Raw genomic sequence first — 19,185 nt, forward strand, 5'->3', positions numbered from 1 at the left:
ATCTCATGGTTTTAGGGGACAGAATTTCTTAGGGAATCTTGACTTTACAGGTGTTCCTGCAGCAAAGGTGGGACAACCACTCACCAGGCCACAATACAAATCAACTCTTTAGTTTTCATCTTAAAATGAACTGTTTCCCATCCCCCAAACTAACTCTGTCACCTGCAGTACTCATATCTCAAACAAAAGACACTCTTACTCTCCAGAACATAAGATACCGTTCGCTCAGCACCAGCGTTCTCAATTTGGAATTATTTTCAAAAGCCTTGCTGGAATTTGTTTCCTGAACTGGCCAAGGCTTAGAATGCATGGTGTGGCCACAGCCCCGTCCTAAGACAGTTTCTTCAATACAGATCTCCACACTGTTACCACTTTATGACCTTGTCCTCCACTCTACCCCAACCACGGCTACTAGCCCAGGATTGGGCACCTACCTTATGATAGCTTATCTAGAAGTGAGCCAGTGGCCTGTGCATATTTGTTAAATAGGCAAATAAATGGAAGAATGGTGGCCATGATGTGACCTGGCATAAGAGCTTTGCCAAGAGAATTGACGCTGTCTAAACGAACCAATCAGATCACTCTCTTGTGGAGCTGAAACTGAGATGCAGAAGTCGGAAGTTGATGACAGGTTGAGAAACTGAGTGAACACAAAAAGAGGGGGCAAGTGCAGAGGTTTTGAGGCCACAAAGAAGCAGAAGCTATGAGTAAGCAAAATCAATGAACAAGCAAATGATATTCAGAGAAGAGGTTGAGGGGTTGGCCGCCAGCAGGAAGAGTAGGAGAATCAAAGAAAGACACAAGCTGAGTCCCCATGATGGCAGGGAACTGAAGCACTTATGATGTTGTGGGCATGATAACCCTGTGACCCAGTCACAAGTTTACTTAAGGTTCTAACTCACCTTCTAGTTCTCAAATTATGCCCCAGGCTACATAAGGATTAACTGTTCTTGGTTTCTTATAAAATATTTATTGAACTTCTTGCCACATGTAGATGATGTAGATGATGATATTAGAATAAAGTGATATCATCAGAATAAATCTATAGTGGGGAGGGTGTCTCCATCCCTTGCAATCAGAGGAGCCTAACTAGCACAAGATTTGAGAAGGATCATCTGAAGGATATGCTTGTCATTCATTCATTCAAAAAATGTCTTATACTGTACTAAGCACTGTACTATGTGCGGGAATCCCTACAGTATCCTCTGTAAGTCTGGTGTAGAGGATAGATAACAGTTATAGCACAATGTGATAACTGACACAACAGAGGTTCACCCAAGATGCAAGGGTGGAGGTAGCGTCCCAGAAAACTTGTCAATATGAGCTGAGACTTAAAGGGACTTTTAGCCATAAAAACAAGGAGGATGTTGAGGAGAGGCAGAAGGAACAGCATAAACAAAGGCACAGAGATCTGAAATGGCTGGTTGTGTTTAGGGAATTGTGAATACATGATTTTTTACACTAAGCAGAAAGAGCTAGAATTGAGGGAAAGATTAAGAACCCAGGAAAGAAACTCTGTTTCAGGCTATGATGAAGTAGCTAGTACCAGAATAACTCTCTCACTGAAAACAAATATTAAAGCTAGATAAAACACAAACCATAGCTGTTTGATGACATCAAAGAACAACCAAGGCAACCAGGACCTCGAGAACCAAGTTACCAGAGAGAAGGGAAATGTAGAAAGAATGAAAAGCAGAAAAAAGGGTAAATTTGTAGGTAAATTTCATTGAATAATGACTGTTCAGAACAATAAATGTCATCTATTGTGAGGTTTACAATATATTAGAATAAACAATAGTATGAAAGCCAGGAGGGTGCTAAACAGAATTAAAGTGTTGTAAGGTCCTTGAATTGTCTAGAGAAAGGTAAAAGTACTAATTTAAAGGAGACTTTGTTAAGTTAAGGATGTATGCTGTAATATCTAGGGTAACAAAATAATAATAATAACAGTGAATGTGTAACTAACAAGTTATAGAGGAAGGAAACAGAATAATAAAAAAGTACTGATCAGGGGCTTCCCTGGTGGCACAGTGGTTGAGAGTTCGCCTGCCGATGCAGGGGACACGGGTTCGTGCCCCGGTCCGGGAAGATCCCGCATGCCGCAGAGCGGCTGGGCCCGTGAGCCATGGCCGCTGAGCCTGCGCGTCCGGAGCCTGTGCTCCGCAATGGGAGAGGCCACAACAGTGAGAGGTCCGCGTACCTCAAAAAAAAAAAAAAAATACTGATCAATACAAAAGAAGGCAAGAAAAAGATAAAAAGAAACAAAAAACTGTCTGTGACCCATTTTGAGTTAACTTTTGTGAAGGTGGAAGGTCTTTGTCTAGACTCATTTTTTTAGCACATGGACTGTCCAGTTGTTCCAGCACCATTTGCTGAAAGACTGTCTTTTCTCCATCGTATTGCTCTTGCTCTTTTGTCAAAGATCAGTTGACTGCATTGACGTGGGTCTATATCAGCTCTGTCCATTCTGTTCCATTGGTCTATTTGTCTGTCCTATCACTGCTACCACATTGTCTTGATTGCTGTAGCTTTATAGTAGGTCTTGAAGCTGGGTAGTGTCAGTCCTCCAACTTCACACTCTCCTTCAAGATTGTATTGGCTATTCTGAGATTTCTTTTTTGACCCGTGTGTTATTTAAAAGTGTGTTGTTTAATCTTCAAGTATTTGGGGATTTTCCAACTATCTTTCTGTTATTGATTTCTAGTTTAATTCCATTGTATGATTTCTATTCTTTTAAATTCGTTAAGGTGTATTTTATATGGCCCAGAATGTGGTCTATCTTAGTGAATGTTCCATGTAAGCTTGAGAAGAATGTGCCTTGTGCTGTTGTTGGATGAAGAAGTCCATGAGATGTCCATTATATCCAGTTATTTGATGGTGTTGAGTTCAACTGTATCCTTACTGACTTTTCTGCCTGCTTGATCAATCCATTTCCAATAGAGGGGTAGAAGTCTCTAAATATAATAGTGGATTCATCTTCTTTTCCTTGCAGTTCTATCAGTTTTTGCCTCATGTATTTTGACACTCTGTTGTTAGGTGCATACGCATTAAGGATTATTATGTCTTCTTAGAGAACTGACTCCTTTATCATTATGTAAGACCCCTCTTTATCCCTGATAACCTTCTCTGCTCTGAAGTCTGCTCTATCTGAAATTAATGTAGCTATTCCTACTTTCTTTCTTTTTTTTTTTTTTTTTTTTTTTGTTTGTTTTTTGCGGTACGCGGGCCTCTCACTGCTGCGGCCTCTCCCGTTGCGGAGCACAGGCTCCGGACGCGCAGGCTCAGTGGCCACGGCTCATGGGCCCAGCCACTCCGCAGTATGTGGGATCTTCCTGGACCGGGGCGCGAACCCACGTCCCCTGCATCGGCAGGCGGACTCTCAACCACTGCGCCACCAGGGAAGCCCCTCTTTTTTTTTTTTAGGTTTTTTCTTTTTTAAGCAACTAGTGCTCAAGCTGTTTCATTTTGGCTTGCTTTTTTTATGAATTTATTTATTATTTATTTATTTATTTTTGGCTGTGTTGCGTCTTTGTTGCTGCGCACGGGCTTTCTCTAGTTGTGGCGAGCGGGGGCTACTCTTCCTTGCAGTGCACAGGCTTCTCATTGCGGTGGCTTCTCTTACTGTGGAGCATGGGCTCTAGGCACGGGGGCTTCAGTTGTTGTGGCTCATGGGCTCTAGAACGCAGGCTCAGTAGTTGTGGCGCACAACAGGCTTAGCTGCTCTCTGGCATGTGGGATCTTCCCAGATCAGGGCTCGAACCCATGTCCCCTGCAATGGCAAGCTGATTCTTAACCACTGTGCCACCAGGAAAGTCCCCCTACTTTCTTTCAGTTATTGTTAGCATGGTACATCTTTCTCCATCCATTTACTTTTAATTTATATGTGTCTTTGTATTTAAAGTGTGTATCTTGTAGACAACATATAGTTGGCTCTTGTTTTTTTATCTACCCTGACAATCTGTTTTTTAGTTGGTGCATTTAGAGCTTTGATGTCCAAAATGATTACTATTGATATAGTTGGGTTAATATTTATGATATATGTTACTGTTTTCTATTTGTCAGCCTTATTCTTTGTCCCTACTTTTTGTCTTCCACTATTTTTCTGCCTTTTGTGGTTTTGAGCATTTTATGATTCCATTTTCTCTTCTTTCTTAGTATATCAACTATGCTTTTTATAAAACTTTTTTTTCAGTGGTTGCCCTAGAGTTTGTAATATACATTTACAGCTAATCCAAACCACTATCAAATAACATTATATCACTTCACAGGTAGTGTGAATACTGTATAGTAACAAAATCATCCTAATTCCTCCCTCTGATCCCTTTATCATTGCTGACATTCATTTCACTTTTTTTATAAGCATGCATAAGAATATATATATAGTCAAGTAATTGTTGCTATTATTATTTTAAACAAATTGTTATCTCATAGATCAATTGAAAATTTAAAAAATAAAAGTTTTTATTTTACCTATCCTTATTCCTTCTCTAGTGCTCTTCCTTTCTTTATGTATATCCAGGTTGCTGCTATGTCATTGTCCTTCTCTCTCTGCGCTCCTAGCATACTAATCATAGTTGTTTTTAATTCCCAGCCTGATAATTCCAACATCCCTGCCATATCTGAGTCTAGTTCTGATGCTTGCTCTGTGTCTTCAAACTGTGTTTTTTGTCTTTTAATATGACTTTTGAGTTTTTTCTTGGTTGTCAGGCATGATGTACTGGGTAAGAGAAACTGTTGTAAATAGCTTTAGTAATATGGTGTAAGGTATAGGGGGAGGGAAAGCATTTTACAGTCCTATGATTAGGTCTCAGTCTTTTAGTGAGTCTGTGATTCTGGACTGTGATCTTCACACATGCTTCTCATTCTCCTTTACCCTCTTAGGTGGGACAGAATGGCTAGACGGGGGCTGGAGTTCAGTATTTCCTTTCTCACAATTGGAAGGCTAGAGCCAGCCTTCCCTCAGGTCAGTTAGGCTCTGATAAAACCCCAGCAGGTTACGCTCTGAGCTCTGGTTAAATAGTTTCTCCTGAGGACAGACCTTGTTAAAAAGAACAGAATGTTCTGGTATATTTCAAAGTGGTTCCTTTTCACCCTCCCCTGCCAGAAGCACAAGGGGATGTTTCTCATGATTCACTTGAGAACCTGGTAGAACTACAGTAGGTAATACTCCTAAAAAAGGTGGAGGCCTCTCAATGAATGAGTCCCCTCGGAGTTTTTAACTCTCAGAATTGTCTATACTGAGCCTCCAGCAATTCATCAACTACAGTTCAGGTTTCCTACCCCAGCACTGGTTCCTGCAGAAGTTTCAGCTTGTGGTCTTCTGCTTCAGTAAGCTGTGATTCTCTGCATTGGTCCTTCCAATTTGGGTGACAGTGGTTTGCCCTGTGACCTCACTTCTCTTACAGATCTAAGAAGAGTTGTTGACTTTTCAGTTTTTTTCAGCTTTTTATTTGTTGTTAGGACAGAGTAGTGACTTCTAAGCCCAGAAACTGGAAGTCGTTATTTTTTATTATGGACTTCTAGCCTAATTTGCAGAGATTTCAATCCTGTAAAATTTGCTGAGATTTCCTTTATGGCCCAACTTAAAACAAGAATTAAAAGAATCAAATTGTTTCCAAGTAACTTAACTGTATCCCAGAACAAAGTTCAAACACAAATGAATAGAAAATAAGACAATACCCAACAAAATAAAATTCACAATGTTTGGCACCCCATCAAAGATTAGCTGACTTACAAAGAAGCAGAAAAATACCACCTGTAAGGAGGAGAAAAATCAATCAATTGAACCAACCTACAACTGAGACAGATGTTAGGATTAGAAGACAAGGACATCAAAACAGGTATTATACCTATAACTCCATATGTTCAGAAATAGAGTAGACACATGGAAGATAGTTTTTAAAAGAACTAAATCAATCATCTAGAGATGAAAGTACAATGTGTGAGATGAATAATACACTGAAAGGAATTAGTGACAGATTAGACTGCAGAAGAAAAGATTAGTGAACTTGAAGACACAGACTGTGGTAACTTTAAGATGTATACTATAAACCCTACACAGCCACTAAAAAAACAAAGAATTATAGCTAAAAAACCAATGAAGCAAATAAAGTAGAATAAAAAAAGTACTCAATCCAAAAGATGGCTGAAAAGGAGGAAAAGGGAACAAAGAATGGAGAGGACAAATAGAAAACAACAGCAAGCAACGTGATAACCAACCTAACTATATTAAAAATCACATTAAATGTAATTGAATTAATTAAATGAGAGAGATTGTCAGTTTGGATTACAAAAGAAAAAGACCCAACTACGTGCCTCCTAAAATAAATACACTTTAAATATAAAGACGTGAATAGGTAAAAGTATAGAAAAAGACACACCATGCTGGTACTAAAAGAAAGCCAGAGTGGCTATAATAATATCAAAGTAGATTTCAGAGAAAAAACATAACCAAGAATAAAGAAGGTAATTTATAATGATAAAAGGGTCAAGTCATCAAAAGAACATAACAATCCTAAGTGTTTATGCACCTAAAAACAGAGCTCCGAGATTCACAATGCAAAAACTGATAGAACTGTAAGGAGTAATCCACAATTACACTCAGATTTCAATATCCTTTTGCCAATAATTTACAGAACAAGTTAACAGAAATTCATAAGGATATAGAAGATATGGAGAGCACTATCAACAAACTAGACCTAATTGACATTTATAGAACACTCCACTCAACAAAAAGCATACACATTTTTTTCAGTGGGACATGCAGGTTTGCAGCTGAGAAGAACCATCTAGGTAGGAAACAGACTTGAGAGTCATTAGCTTTCAACTTGTAATTAAAGTCTTGGGAGCAGAGGCAAAGAGAGTGTGGAGGGTGAGAAGAGAGCAGGGCCTGTGACCACAGAATGGGTAAAGGAAGAGGAACCAGCAGAATAGCCCTAGGAGCAGCCAAGAAGTAGGAGAACAGGAGGGTGGATGTCATCAAGACCACATGAAGAGTATTTCACTCTTCATTCCATTTCAGGGAATAGTCCATAGAGTCAAGTCTACATTTTATTCATTCAACAACTCTGAGCGCCTGCTACATAGCAGGCACTCTGCTGGGGTCAAAATGGGAAGAGAGGAAGCAGACTCAGACCCTACTCTCCTGGAGTTTACAGTCTAGAGGAAAAGACAATCAAATAAATCTCTCCAATAAATTTGTAATTACAAAGATGGTTTTTTGAGAGCATACATCAGAGGAATGCTATCTTCCCTGTGGAAGAAACATTTGAGCTAGGTCAAGATGGAAGATAAAATACCAAAAGCACAGCAACAAAAGAAAAAATAGATAAATTGGACTTCATCAAAATTAAAAACTTTTGTGCTTCAAAGAACACCAATAAGAAAGTGAAAAGACCACCTGAGCAGAGGAGAAAATGCTGGCAAAACGTATAAAGGATAAAGGACTTCTTTCTAGATATAGAAGAACTCCTAAAACTCAATAACAAAAAGACAAATAATCCAACTGAAAAATGAAGAGAAGATATGAATAGACACTTATCCAAAGAAGATATACAAATGGCTAATAAGCATGTGAAAGTAAGTTCAAAATCACTTGCATTAAGGAAATGCAAACCAAAACCATAATGAGATACCACGTCACACCCAAAAGGATGGTTATGATAGTAATTTTTAAAATGGAAAATAACAAGTGTTGGTGAGTGTATTAGTTTCCTAAAGCTGCCATAACAAAGTACCATAAATTGAGTGGCTTAAGTAACAGAAATTTACTGTCCCACAGTTTTTGAGGTGTTAACAGATAAACTGAGGCACATATAAAATGGGTGAAGGAACACGTGCAAAAGTTTTGTATCGGGAAAAGAGCATGGCTCATTGGAGACATGAAAGATCAGTGTGTGTGACTGGGACGACACTGGAGAGGACTGGGTCTGACCATGCAGGTTGGAGATTTGGGTCTTATCCTAAAAGCAAAGGGGAGCCACTGAAAGATTTTAAGTAGAGGCGGATAGGACTTACATTTGAAAAGAGCATTGGTAGCAAAGGAGAGTCAATTAAGATTAAGACTGAAAAGTTAGATTTAGCAACAAAGAAGTTAGTGACCTTGGACAAAATCAATCCAGGTGAAGAGACAGGATGACTAATTTGGGGAATTGGAAGGGAAGTGGAGTCGGCAAAATTATACTACACTTGGTAAAGCCTCTCCCTATTCCAGTCTCCAGGGAAACAGACCAAAAATATACTTGGCTTGAGAAACAACAAAAGACATGTTTGCATGCATATTCACTCACAGCCGGTTCACCAGCTGATTCTGTTTCTGTTCAAGAATTCCAAACTTACCCTGACACAGAGGGAGGACCCATGGCTGCAGTTCTTCTGATGGTTCTCTCTCACCAGATCCTGGCCACCTTTCATCGCTGGCAGGGGTGGATGAGGGCTGCCACCATTGGAGATTTGGAGACACTTCAGAAACACAACTTTTCCCCTTTTATCTTTACTGGGCCTCTCAGTAAAGATAACTCCTCTGAACTCTGCACAACCCAGAACCCAAAGGCAGGCCAAGTAGACACACTCAAGCCCTACTCACGGGAAGACCCTACTTAAAAATGCCCCAAGCTGCCCTAGCTACTTCAGTGCTCCCAGATAGGAAAGTCCCAGTGGAAAGAGGCAGCTGTCTTAACAGATGTGGGTTAAAATATCTTAGTTTTGCTAATTTTATAAAAACATTATCTTGTAAACACGTTGCTAAGATCCCTTCCATGGCCATAGACTGGGCCTGGGTAAGTGGGCGTCCAGAAAGTGAAGTTTGGTTAGTGTCAGAGCAAACCACCTCTGCTGTCACAAAGGCTCCTTAAAAGGCTGAGCCAAAGGGTGGGAACTTTATCCACATTTGGAGGGAGGTGCAGCGGCCCGGGCTGAGCTCTGGGGAGACAAGAAGGGGCTTCGTCACAGTGGCTCACGGAGCGTGGCCGGCCCCGGGTAGCTGCCCAATGAACGAAGCTGTGGCCACTCCCGGCCTAATCCCACGCCGAGGTCTCCGCTGACCTAACGTCCCGCTCCTGCGGCGCTCGACCGATTCCCAGAAGGGACAGCGACCTCCAACCCACTCTCCCCTCCCGCAGGTTTCAAAAGGAGCGCACTCCCTCGGGCCCGCCTCCTCACTTCCGGCCTGGAAACCTGTTAGTCCCGCCAGATCTCGCGATATTGCTTCTTCTCGCCGGCCGAGCCGACCCGGATAGCCGACCTCGTAGGTCTGAGGGCGGTGACCCTTTTTGGATGTCCTTTGGGGTGCTGGCTCTTCTCCCGGCCCGTTTTCTACCAGCACGAACGGGTCTATAAAGGCCCACCGGCTCACTTAAGTCCAACGGGCCCTAATGGTTCAGATAACGGGCGTCAGGGATTCGCCTTCCACCCCGTGCCCATGCCTGACTGTGGCCCTGGTCGAGTTTTGCAAAAATATTAATGACTGCCTGTTCTAGGCGTTCACTAGAATGTGATTTTTACCCGCATTATACAGATGGGGAAACTGAGGCTTAAAAGTGAAGGAACCGGCCGAGGGTCACAGAAAAGGATGCGACCAAAATTCGAACCCAGTCTGACTCCAGCTCTGAAGGCTCGTGGCAGAACAATTTGTGAACAGATCACTCCTCCCCCTAGATTCCTAGAGGAGAGCGTAGCTCAGTGAAAAGTGTCCCAGCTTTGGGTTCACACAGACTCAGGTTCATACGAAAATCTAGACACTTCCTTGCTACGTGACCTTGAGCAACTTGGTTAACCTTTCTGAGGCTCTTTCACTGATAGATGCGGGTAATGATACTTCATGGGATTATTGTGAGTGGTCTGTATGTTCAGGGCCTACTCCAAAGTAAGCACTCAATAGGTGGAAGCTACTGCTATTAATAATTCTTTTTATCCCCTTACATGTTGTACAGTGTTCAATGTTTAGGAGATAATAAATAAACCATAAGTGAAAGAGTGAATGAATGGAGGGAGAAATGAAATAAGTCTGGCCAGGTACCAGGTGGTCCTTGCCTCCAGCTCACTAATCTCTTACCCCCTTAGCTGATGTGGCTGCACTTCAAAGGGCTTGAAGTGGGAAATGACTGCTTATCTTCCACACAGGTGTGCGTGTGTGTGTGTGTTTTAACTTGTTATTGAAGTAAGATACAGAAAAGCACACAAATCTTAAGTGCACTCAAGTTTTCTTTTTTGTTTTTTTGTTTTTTGCAGTACACGGGCCTCTCACTGTTGTGGCCTCTCCCATTGCGGAGCACAGGCTCTAGACGCGCAGGCTCAGTGACCATGGCTCACGGGCCCAGCCGCTCTGCAGCATATGGGATCTTCCCGGAGCGGGGCACGAACCCGGGTCCCCTGCATCGGCAGGCGGACTCTCAACCACTGCGCCACCAGGGAAGCCCGCACTCAAGTTTTTATAAAATGAGCATGCTGGTGTAACCAGCCCCTTGACGAAGAAGCAAAACATTACCAGCTCTCAGAATCCCCCTCATGTTTCCTTCTAGTCACTACTTCCCCTGCAGGGGTAACCACTATTCTACCTTCCAGCAGAAATTAGTTTTCCCTGTTTTTGCACAGGATGCAACTGAAATCATATAGTGGACCCCTGTGCCCATGACCTCCTGGCATGCCTCTCCCTCTCTGAGGTAGAAAATGATATTCTGCTGCTGCTTCTTCTCAAAAGGGTTCCGATGGTAGAGATATGTGTGCCCCTGGTAGTCCCTGTCTTTGCCATTATACCCCAGATCTTTCCTTCACAAGGAAGGCCCTGGGAAAGTGGGAAATGGGGATGTACTGAGCCACAAGCTGGTCATATCCAGCCTCACACCATTCCAAATAACAGTCTTCCCTCTTCTCTGTTCGATGCACCCTTTCCCCCCCCTCCACTGAAACCCCTTTCTCACTCAGGGTGATGCACTCTCAGAGATTCTGCTGTTCTTCCCTGTGGTATGGGGTCCACCACAGTCCCTGGCCCACTAGACATGTCTGTTCATCCCCAAACCCAAATTGTGGGCATGGTTTCGTTCTCTTCCAAATGTCATATAGGTTAAGGGACCTGGCTTAAGGGTTCTGGGTGTTCTGTCTCAAGGGGGCAGTGTTGCCTAATACCATGAGACAGCCCAGTCCCTAGCCCAGGCAAGAAACCCCATTACACAGATATTATCATCAAACCCGTGTTACAAATGCAGAGGGTAAGGCTTAAAGAAGTTTAAAGGATTTGTCCAAAACCGTATAGTTTGCAAGTGACGAGAATTAGACTTTGGGAGTGCCATTTGATGTAGGTCTAGAAAGCTGGGTATCTCCTGAAGACCTCTATTCAATGAGACTGAAATGGACAAGTTGCATAGATATTTTACATATTTTCTACCTAGTACTCAGAAGAACTCCAGGAGACATGTGTTTTTATTTCCATATGGCAGATGCAGAAATTGAGATCCAGAGAAATTATTTTGTCCAAGGTCACAGGGATAGTGAGACTAAATTAAGATTCAACCCCTCTCAACCCATAGTTTGCCCCGCAAAGCATGGCTCTTTCCTCTGCCCTGAACCACACTAAGCAGAAGGTTTTTGACAAATGCAGATATGAGTGGTACATGGGATAGGAGAGTAGGGGAACATTCCAGAGAGAGCAAAGCATGTTCCACAAAGGGGCTCTTTTGATTCTCTATTATTGTGGAACAAACCACCCCCAATTTTAGTGGCTTAAAATAACAATTTATTATTAGCTTCACAGTCCTATGGGACACTCAGCTGGGCAGTTCTCGCTTGGGGTCTCTTATGCAACTGCAGTCAGGTGGAGGTTGGGGCTGGAGTCATCTGAAGGCTCAACTCTGCTGGATATCCAAAGTGGCTTTTTAAAATCACGTGTCTGGTATCTCATCTGAATTAGCTGAAACAGATGGGGACTAACCAGGAATTTCTCTCACCACACATGTGTTTGCATGTGTTTGCTTAGATTTCCTCATAGCATGGTTGTCTCAGAGTAAATGGACCTCATACATGGTGACTGGCTTCCCCTAGAGTAAATATTCCAAGAGGCTGAGGCAGAAGCTGCAAGACTTCTTTTTTTTTTTTTTTTTTTTGGCTGTGTTGGGTCTTCGTTGCTGCACGCAGACTTTCTCTAGTTGTGGCGAGCAGGGGCTATTCTTCGTTGCAGTGCACGGGCTTCTCATTGCGGTGGCTTCTCTTGTTGCAGAGCATGGGCTCTAGAGCGCATGGGCTTCAGTAGTCGCAGCACGCGGTCTCAGTAGTTGTTGCTCGCGGGCTGTAGAGCACAGGCTCAGTAGTTGTGGTGCACGAGCTTAGTTGCTCTGTGACATGTGGGGTCTTCCCGGACCAGGGCTCGAACCCGTGTTCCTTGCACTGGCAGGAGGATTCCTAACCACTGCACCACCAGGGAAACCTCTGCAAGACTTCTTATGCCCTGTCTTTGGGAGTCATGCCGTGTCACTTCCACAGCATGCTATCCATGAAGATGAATCACAGGCCATCCCAGATTCAAGGGCAGGAGACAATACTTAGGTGTGAATATCAGGAAGAGTGGTTCAATAGGAACGATCTTTGGAGATCAGTTGCTACAAGGGGCTGAGGCAGGAAGGATCAGCTCAGGGGACTGCACGTAATCCTGCTTCAGTGGAACATGTTGTGCAAGGGAGAAAAAACTAGAGGTGGTGCTTTGTGGCAGATGGTGGAGAGCTTCAGTGACATGCTCAGGAACCCGTATATGGGTACACACTGGGTTCTTAGGCTGCCCAGCATCTGAGCCTCCTTCCTGTGTTGGAGTAGCGTCCTTAGTGGATGTCTTAATGAGACATCCCTTGACCCCTGGCAGGAAGGTCACAGGACTATGACCTCAACAGTGTGCCAAATTGATGACCCCACTCAGGACTCTGAATCTTCGGCAAGTGACCCCAGGAAGCAGATGACTGTTTATGATTCGAGGCAGCACCAGTCAGGTCTCAGGGTGGTGGTGGCCTTGTGAGAGCCCAGAGCCCAGAGGAAGCAGCCCCCTAGTCAGGCTGCTCCTGAGCAAGACCTGAATAAAGTTCTGGCGGCCTAGCTTCTCTTGATTCCTGCCTATTTCCTGAGCCTGATTCTTGAGGCTTCCTGTCAATTCTGTGAGCTGCCTGATATCATTCCAGTACATTCCTCTTCTACCTAAGTGAACCAGAGTCCATTTCTACTGTTTGCAATTAAGAGCCCTATTTGGTACAAAGACCCATTGAAAGCTTCAGCCAGAGGACATGACATGATCAGAGCACTTTAGGGGAGAGAAAAATTGAAAACTCTGACAGAGGTGGATTGAGGAGGCCAGTTGGGAGGCCGTTGTGACATTTGAGTGTGTGATGAGCTATGATATTGACAGCACCGATGAAGTGAGTGAATGGGCAGGTTTTGGCCACTCACGGAATATGGAAAAGAAAGGAGAGGGAAAAGTCCAAGCTGACAGGAGTTTTGAGCCTTAGTAACTAGGAAAATGATGATGTTACAAAGAGAAGAAGCAAGCCAGGGAGAACTAGTTTGAGGGGGAAATCATTCATTCATTCATTTAACAAACACTGAATGCCTCCTCTATGTCAGGCACTGTTCTAGGTGTTAAGAAGACATCAGTGAACAAAACAAAATTTCATTCCTTATATTAACAAATACGTACATGAGATCGTGAAACTGCCTTGATTAAGCTTTAGTTTGTGGTGCCACAGACACATGGCAAAACATGTTTAGCCGGAACTTCAGAAAAGATCCCACAAAGGAAGACTGGGCCTAAAGACAGATTGGTAGTCATTCTCAAAGACATTTCATTCGTTCATTCACTTACATCTATTGAGTACCTACTATGTACTCAGTACCATTCTTGCCGTAGAAAGCGAGTGGAGAGGGGAGAGAGAGAGAGTCTCAGCTCTCACAGAATTTCCATTATAGAGCATAGAGGCAGACAGTAAACAAATACACAAATACGTCAAATATGTGATGTATACTCTGAAGAAAAATAAAGGAAGGTAAAGGTAAGAGAAGTTCTGCTCTTTTAGATAGGATGCTCTGTAAAGGCCCCTCTTGGTTTTTGTTTTTGTTTTTTTGCGGTATGCGGGCCTCTCACTGTTGTGGCCTCTCCCCTTGCGAAGCACAGGCTCCGGACGTGCAGGCTCAGTGGCCATGGCTCATGGGCCCAGCCGCTCCGTGGCATGTGGGATCTTCCTGGACCGGGGCACGAACCAGTGTCCCTGCATCGGCAGGCGGACTCTCAACCACTGCACCACCAGGGAAGCCCAAGGCCCCTCTTGGAAAGAGATGTTTGAGTCAAGTCCTGAATGCAGGGGGGCAACATCCATGTAGTTTTCTAGGGGAAACATATTTCAGGCAGAGAGAATAATGAGTGCAAAGACACTGAGGTTGGACAATTTGTTTTGTTCAAAGAGCTTCTAGGAGGTCAGTGTGGCTAAAGCAAAATTGATGAGGGCAGAGTAGAAGGAGGGCAGAAGTAGAGGTGCAGGTGGTAGGGAGCAAATCTTGTAAGGCCCTGTCGTTATAAGTACTTTGGCTCTTGTTCTGAGTGAAATAGGAAGAGTTTGGACAATTTTGAGCAGAGGAGGTGCGCTCCATGATTAATACTTCAAAAGGATCACTCTGGTTGCTGTGTATAGAGTATACTGGTGGTTTGTAAGGGCAGAAGCAGGGAGATCAACTAGGAGATAATTGCAGTCATTCAAGGCAAGAGACTATGGTCTCTTGCACTGTGATGGCAATGACGGAGGAGATGACATGTGACCAAACTCTAGATATAAACTGAAGGAGAACCAGCAAGATCTGCTGATGGGTTGGATGTGAGGCGTCAGAGAAATAAAGGAGTCCAGTGCCTCCAGAGTTTTCAACAGGAAGATCCTCTGGCATTTACTGAATAGGAAAGACTGAGAAGTATTTCTAAGCCTCAAGAGAGTAAAATTGTTTCCAGCCTTCCTGCCTGCCCGCCTTTCTGAACTAGTTTTTCTGGCTGAAAAGCCATGATGTGGGGCTAACAAAGGGAAGCATCCATGTGGGGGCAGAGTGGACATCAGGCTGTCATAGGTTATCAAGGCCAAGATGCGAGAAGAGGATGTCTGCAAGGTGAGTGGAGGGGACGGCAGCAGCAGTCAGGAACATGTTACTTACAAAGGGATTACTCCAACAAGAAGGGAGAAGGAAGTTACACAAATAAAAAGGGAGAAAATTAGAATAAATCCTATAGTGTTGGATGGGAATTGAAGGCATTGTGTGAACACATGGTTTTCTACATACTTTGATAAATGATAGATAGATAGATAGATAATGTGTGTTTAATCATACACAAATTTCCTAGCATTCTCCATAAAAGGCCCGGAAGCAGTGATATCCCAAGAACAATGAGCACACCTGGCACCCAGATCTTGATTTCTAAATACCATTCTCTACTAAAAGAAACAAAGTCCCTTGGAGAAATGGCTAATTACAGGACTTGAGCAGAGAAAGTACAAGATGAGCCCTGAACATCTTGTTGTGCCAGAAAGTAAGGAAGTACTCAAAGAATTGTGGTGACAGAAGCCAGCCCGGCAGCTGGCCGAGTCTGGGAAATTCTAAGCATCAGAATAAATAATGAAGCAATGAGTGAAACACTCACATCTGTAATATTGCTGCATAAAGTTGTATAGCCTGAATCTAATCATGAGGAAACAACAGACAAACCCAAGTTGAGGGACATTCTACAATGTAATAGGTCTGTAACCTTCTAAATCATCCTGGTCATAAAAGTAAAGGAAATCTTGGGAACTGTCTCAGACTGAAGGAGACTGGAAAGACATGACAACTAAATGCAATGAATAATTCTGGACTGGATCTTTTCATCATTAGGCCAATTGATGAAAGTTCAGTAAGGTCTGGGAGTTAGACAGTATTAATGTATCAATGTTAATTTCCTGATTGTGAGCATTGTATTAGGTTATGTAGGAGAATATACACTGAAGTATATACATTAAAGTATTAGGGGTGATGAGGCATTGTGTAGGTCATTTATTCTCAAGTTCAGGGAAGGGGAAAGTTCTTTGTACTATTGTAACTTTTCTGTTACACCAAATAAAAAGAAAAAAGAGAAGGAAAGAGTTAATGGAATCCCTGAGGCAGTGGAGAATGAGAGAACTAGGCAGGGCAACATCAAACACGTGGACTAAAGGATTGAATATGTCTAAGGGGAGGACATTTAATGAAGTGTAGTGCTGCAAAGAGACCAAAGAGGATCAAGACTGAGAAAAAGGTATTAAAATTATTTTCTATATTGTTAATCATGACAGCATCTTTATACACACGCAGTACAATAAATCAGCAGTTCCACTCGCAACAGTACTGGAGGTGCATGTGGATTTGAGGACCCTCTAACAACTTCTCAGTTCCCTAGGTCCTGAAGTTCAGAGGTTGGAAGCCTGCTTTCCCTACAAAGTTTTATGATTTTAAAGAGAAAATCCCAATGACATAATCATATTAGCTCTTGTCAGGAGGTCTCCCTAATTCCTACTTTTAAAAGGGTTCTTTTTAAAATTTAATGTATTCTAATGATGTAATTCGATTCTCACATTTTGGGCAAAAATATTCTGGATATGGAATTTTTATTGTGCCAAAGTATTACATGTTCATTATAGATAAACGAAAAATGTAGATAAAATAGAGACAAATTTTAAACCACCTATAATTCCATCATCCAAAAAATGATTTCTGTTAGCGTTTTACTGCCTACTTTAGACTTTAAAAATGCAAATGACATCTATAATTTTTGTTGCGATAAAGGAGGGATCCTTCCCTGTGCTATTTTGTACCTTGCACACACACGCCCCCCCCCCATAAAGAGCAAACACTCAGTCTCAGTCCCTAAATATACTTCAAACCACCTCATTTTTAAGGGCACTGCGAGGAATCCTATTGAACAGATGGGCGGCGATTTATGTAATCGTGTTCCTATTTGCGGACTTTCACATTGGGCTCCAAGAGATCGCACCTCAGTACTTGCCCTCGAAGCCTGGACGACTAGAGAGGATGGGAGGTTGGGGGACAGTTAGGTCGCCGGACAAGGTTTTGAGCACGCAAAGACCGAGGAAAGAGAGAGAGGCCGCGGCCGGCAAAGAGCAAAGGGCCCCAAAAGTCGGATTTGGGAGCGACGTGAGGCAGAGGGTGGGGTGTACCCAACGGCAAGGGGCGTCAAATGGGTGGAACCCCAAATCCTTGGAACTGGAGCGATACCCCAGACCGGCGGCGGCAGCTGGAGATCCAGGCCGGAAAACTGGTGCGCCGCGGCTCCGCACCAACAGAGGGCGCTGGGTCCACAGCAGTGCGAAGGGGGCGGGTCCCAGCTGCCGGCCAGATGTGGGCAGCTGGACCACGGGAGACTTGAGCTCTACCCTAGCCACTGCAGACCGGTGGGCGAGGGGAGAGGGAAGAAGGGATGGCAGGGGGCAAAGGTGGTGGCAGAATACCCGACGTCGCTGCCCCGCAGGCTCCCGGACTGCCTTGCATTGTGGGGTAGAAATGCGGGAGCCTCTTGCCCAGCGGGGGCGCCGTTTTCCGATTCCCAGAAAAGTGCGATACCGGTTGTCAGCCGCCCTGGGGCTAGCTCAGCACAACAGAGCCGGGTCCACCGGGCGGGACATTGGGCCAGGAGAGACCCACGCGATCGTCTGCGGCAGGAAAGAGACCTGGCCTTGAGGGCTTTGAACTCTTGCGTACACACACACACACACACACACACACACACACATCCTCCCTGCGCTCTTTCTGCCCTGGGTGCAGTGTGCATTCGAGGAGGGAGGAACTGAGGCAGCGCAGGACTGAGCACCGAGTAGACCCTCCTCCCCGTCTTGTCTGGAGCGGAGACTTTGGGCTAGAGGGCCGCAGCCCGAAGCTCCAGTGAAGGACCCCTGGCCGGGGACTACCCCAGGGACCCCGCCGCCTGGACCTGCTGAGGTCCCCACCCCGGCCGCTTCCTGGACTCCGGAGTAATCAGCTGCTGCGCGCATGCTGTAATTGGCGGTGCAGGCCCTGCCGGGCAGAGGACCCGCGGGCGGCGCAGGGGAGGGCGAGGGGCTTAATTGCAGGGCTTCGGGTCGCAGTCTGGGATGCAGCTCCGCTTGCGGGGGGAGGGGATGGACACTTAGCTCGGCGAACCAGACCTCGGAGGAAGCCAAAAGACCTTCGGGGTCGGCAGTTCGGATCCCTTCCTCAGAAACGGGGTTTAGGGGCTTGAACCCCAGCGAGAGTGAGGGGGGAGGACCGGGACATCTCCGGAGATCTGGGGGTGGCGAGGGCAGATTCCAAACTCCCCATCCCAACCCCAGAAGCCCTGGAGCGTCTTGTCCGAGACTCCTCCCTCGTTCTGACCCTCTAGCCTCCCCTTTCTGCTGCCCCCATCACCCCCCTTCTCGTATCCCCGGGGCGCTCCCACCCTGGGGAAGAATGTGCCCTCCTAGCGCACCCTTGCCATGGTAACGGCACACCCCCACCCCCGCGCACCGCAGCGGCCCGGCCTGGCCCGGAGGGCTGCGAGAAAAGGGGGGTGGGGTGGGCGCCTCCCAGCCCTGCGGACACACCTCAACTGCCCTGGTTGCCACAGCAACCGGAGGCGTTTGGAAGTGCGCAGCCGCGAAGTGGCAAAGGGCTCTCCACGATCCCGCACCCCTCTAATCCACCAGCAGAGGACCGTGGCTCCTGGGAAGGACTGCCACCCCCCAACTTCAAGGACAAAGTCCAGAGAGGGACCACGGGGCGTCTCAGTTTCCACGCAGGGCAAGCCTAGGGAACAAAGGCAGCCGGAGCCCCCAAAGAGCCTGGAACTTGAAAAGGGATCCCCTGCGCCAGCCCGTCCCCCTCCCCCCGCAGAGCCCGAGGGGGCCGCTGGCAGCAGGAAGCCAGGGAAGGGCCCGGAGGCGCGTAGGCCCCACAGCAGAGCGGTGATTACAGGGACCTGTCCCTCCCGCCCCGGCTCCCACTCTCATTAAGTCATTTTTTCCCCTGTTGGAAAGTCCCCGTGCCTTGAGCGCAGGAGTTGGGGCGACCGCAGGCAGCTGCCGGCAACCACATGAGAAGGGGGGGTGGGAGGGGTGGAGGGAGGCCGCGACTAGGGCCTGGCCAAGCTCCAACGTGGAAGGCCCCCTGCCGGGGGCTAGCTGGGGGCGCATTAAT

Source organism: Pseudorca crassidens, chromosome 6, assembly GCF_039906515.1.
Source record: "Pseudorca crassidens isolate mPseCra1 chromosome 6, mPseCra1.hap1, whole genome shotgun sequence".
Lineage (NCBI taxonomy): Eukaryota > Metazoa > Chordata > Mammalia > Artiodactyla > Delphinidae > Pseudorca > Pseudorca crassidens.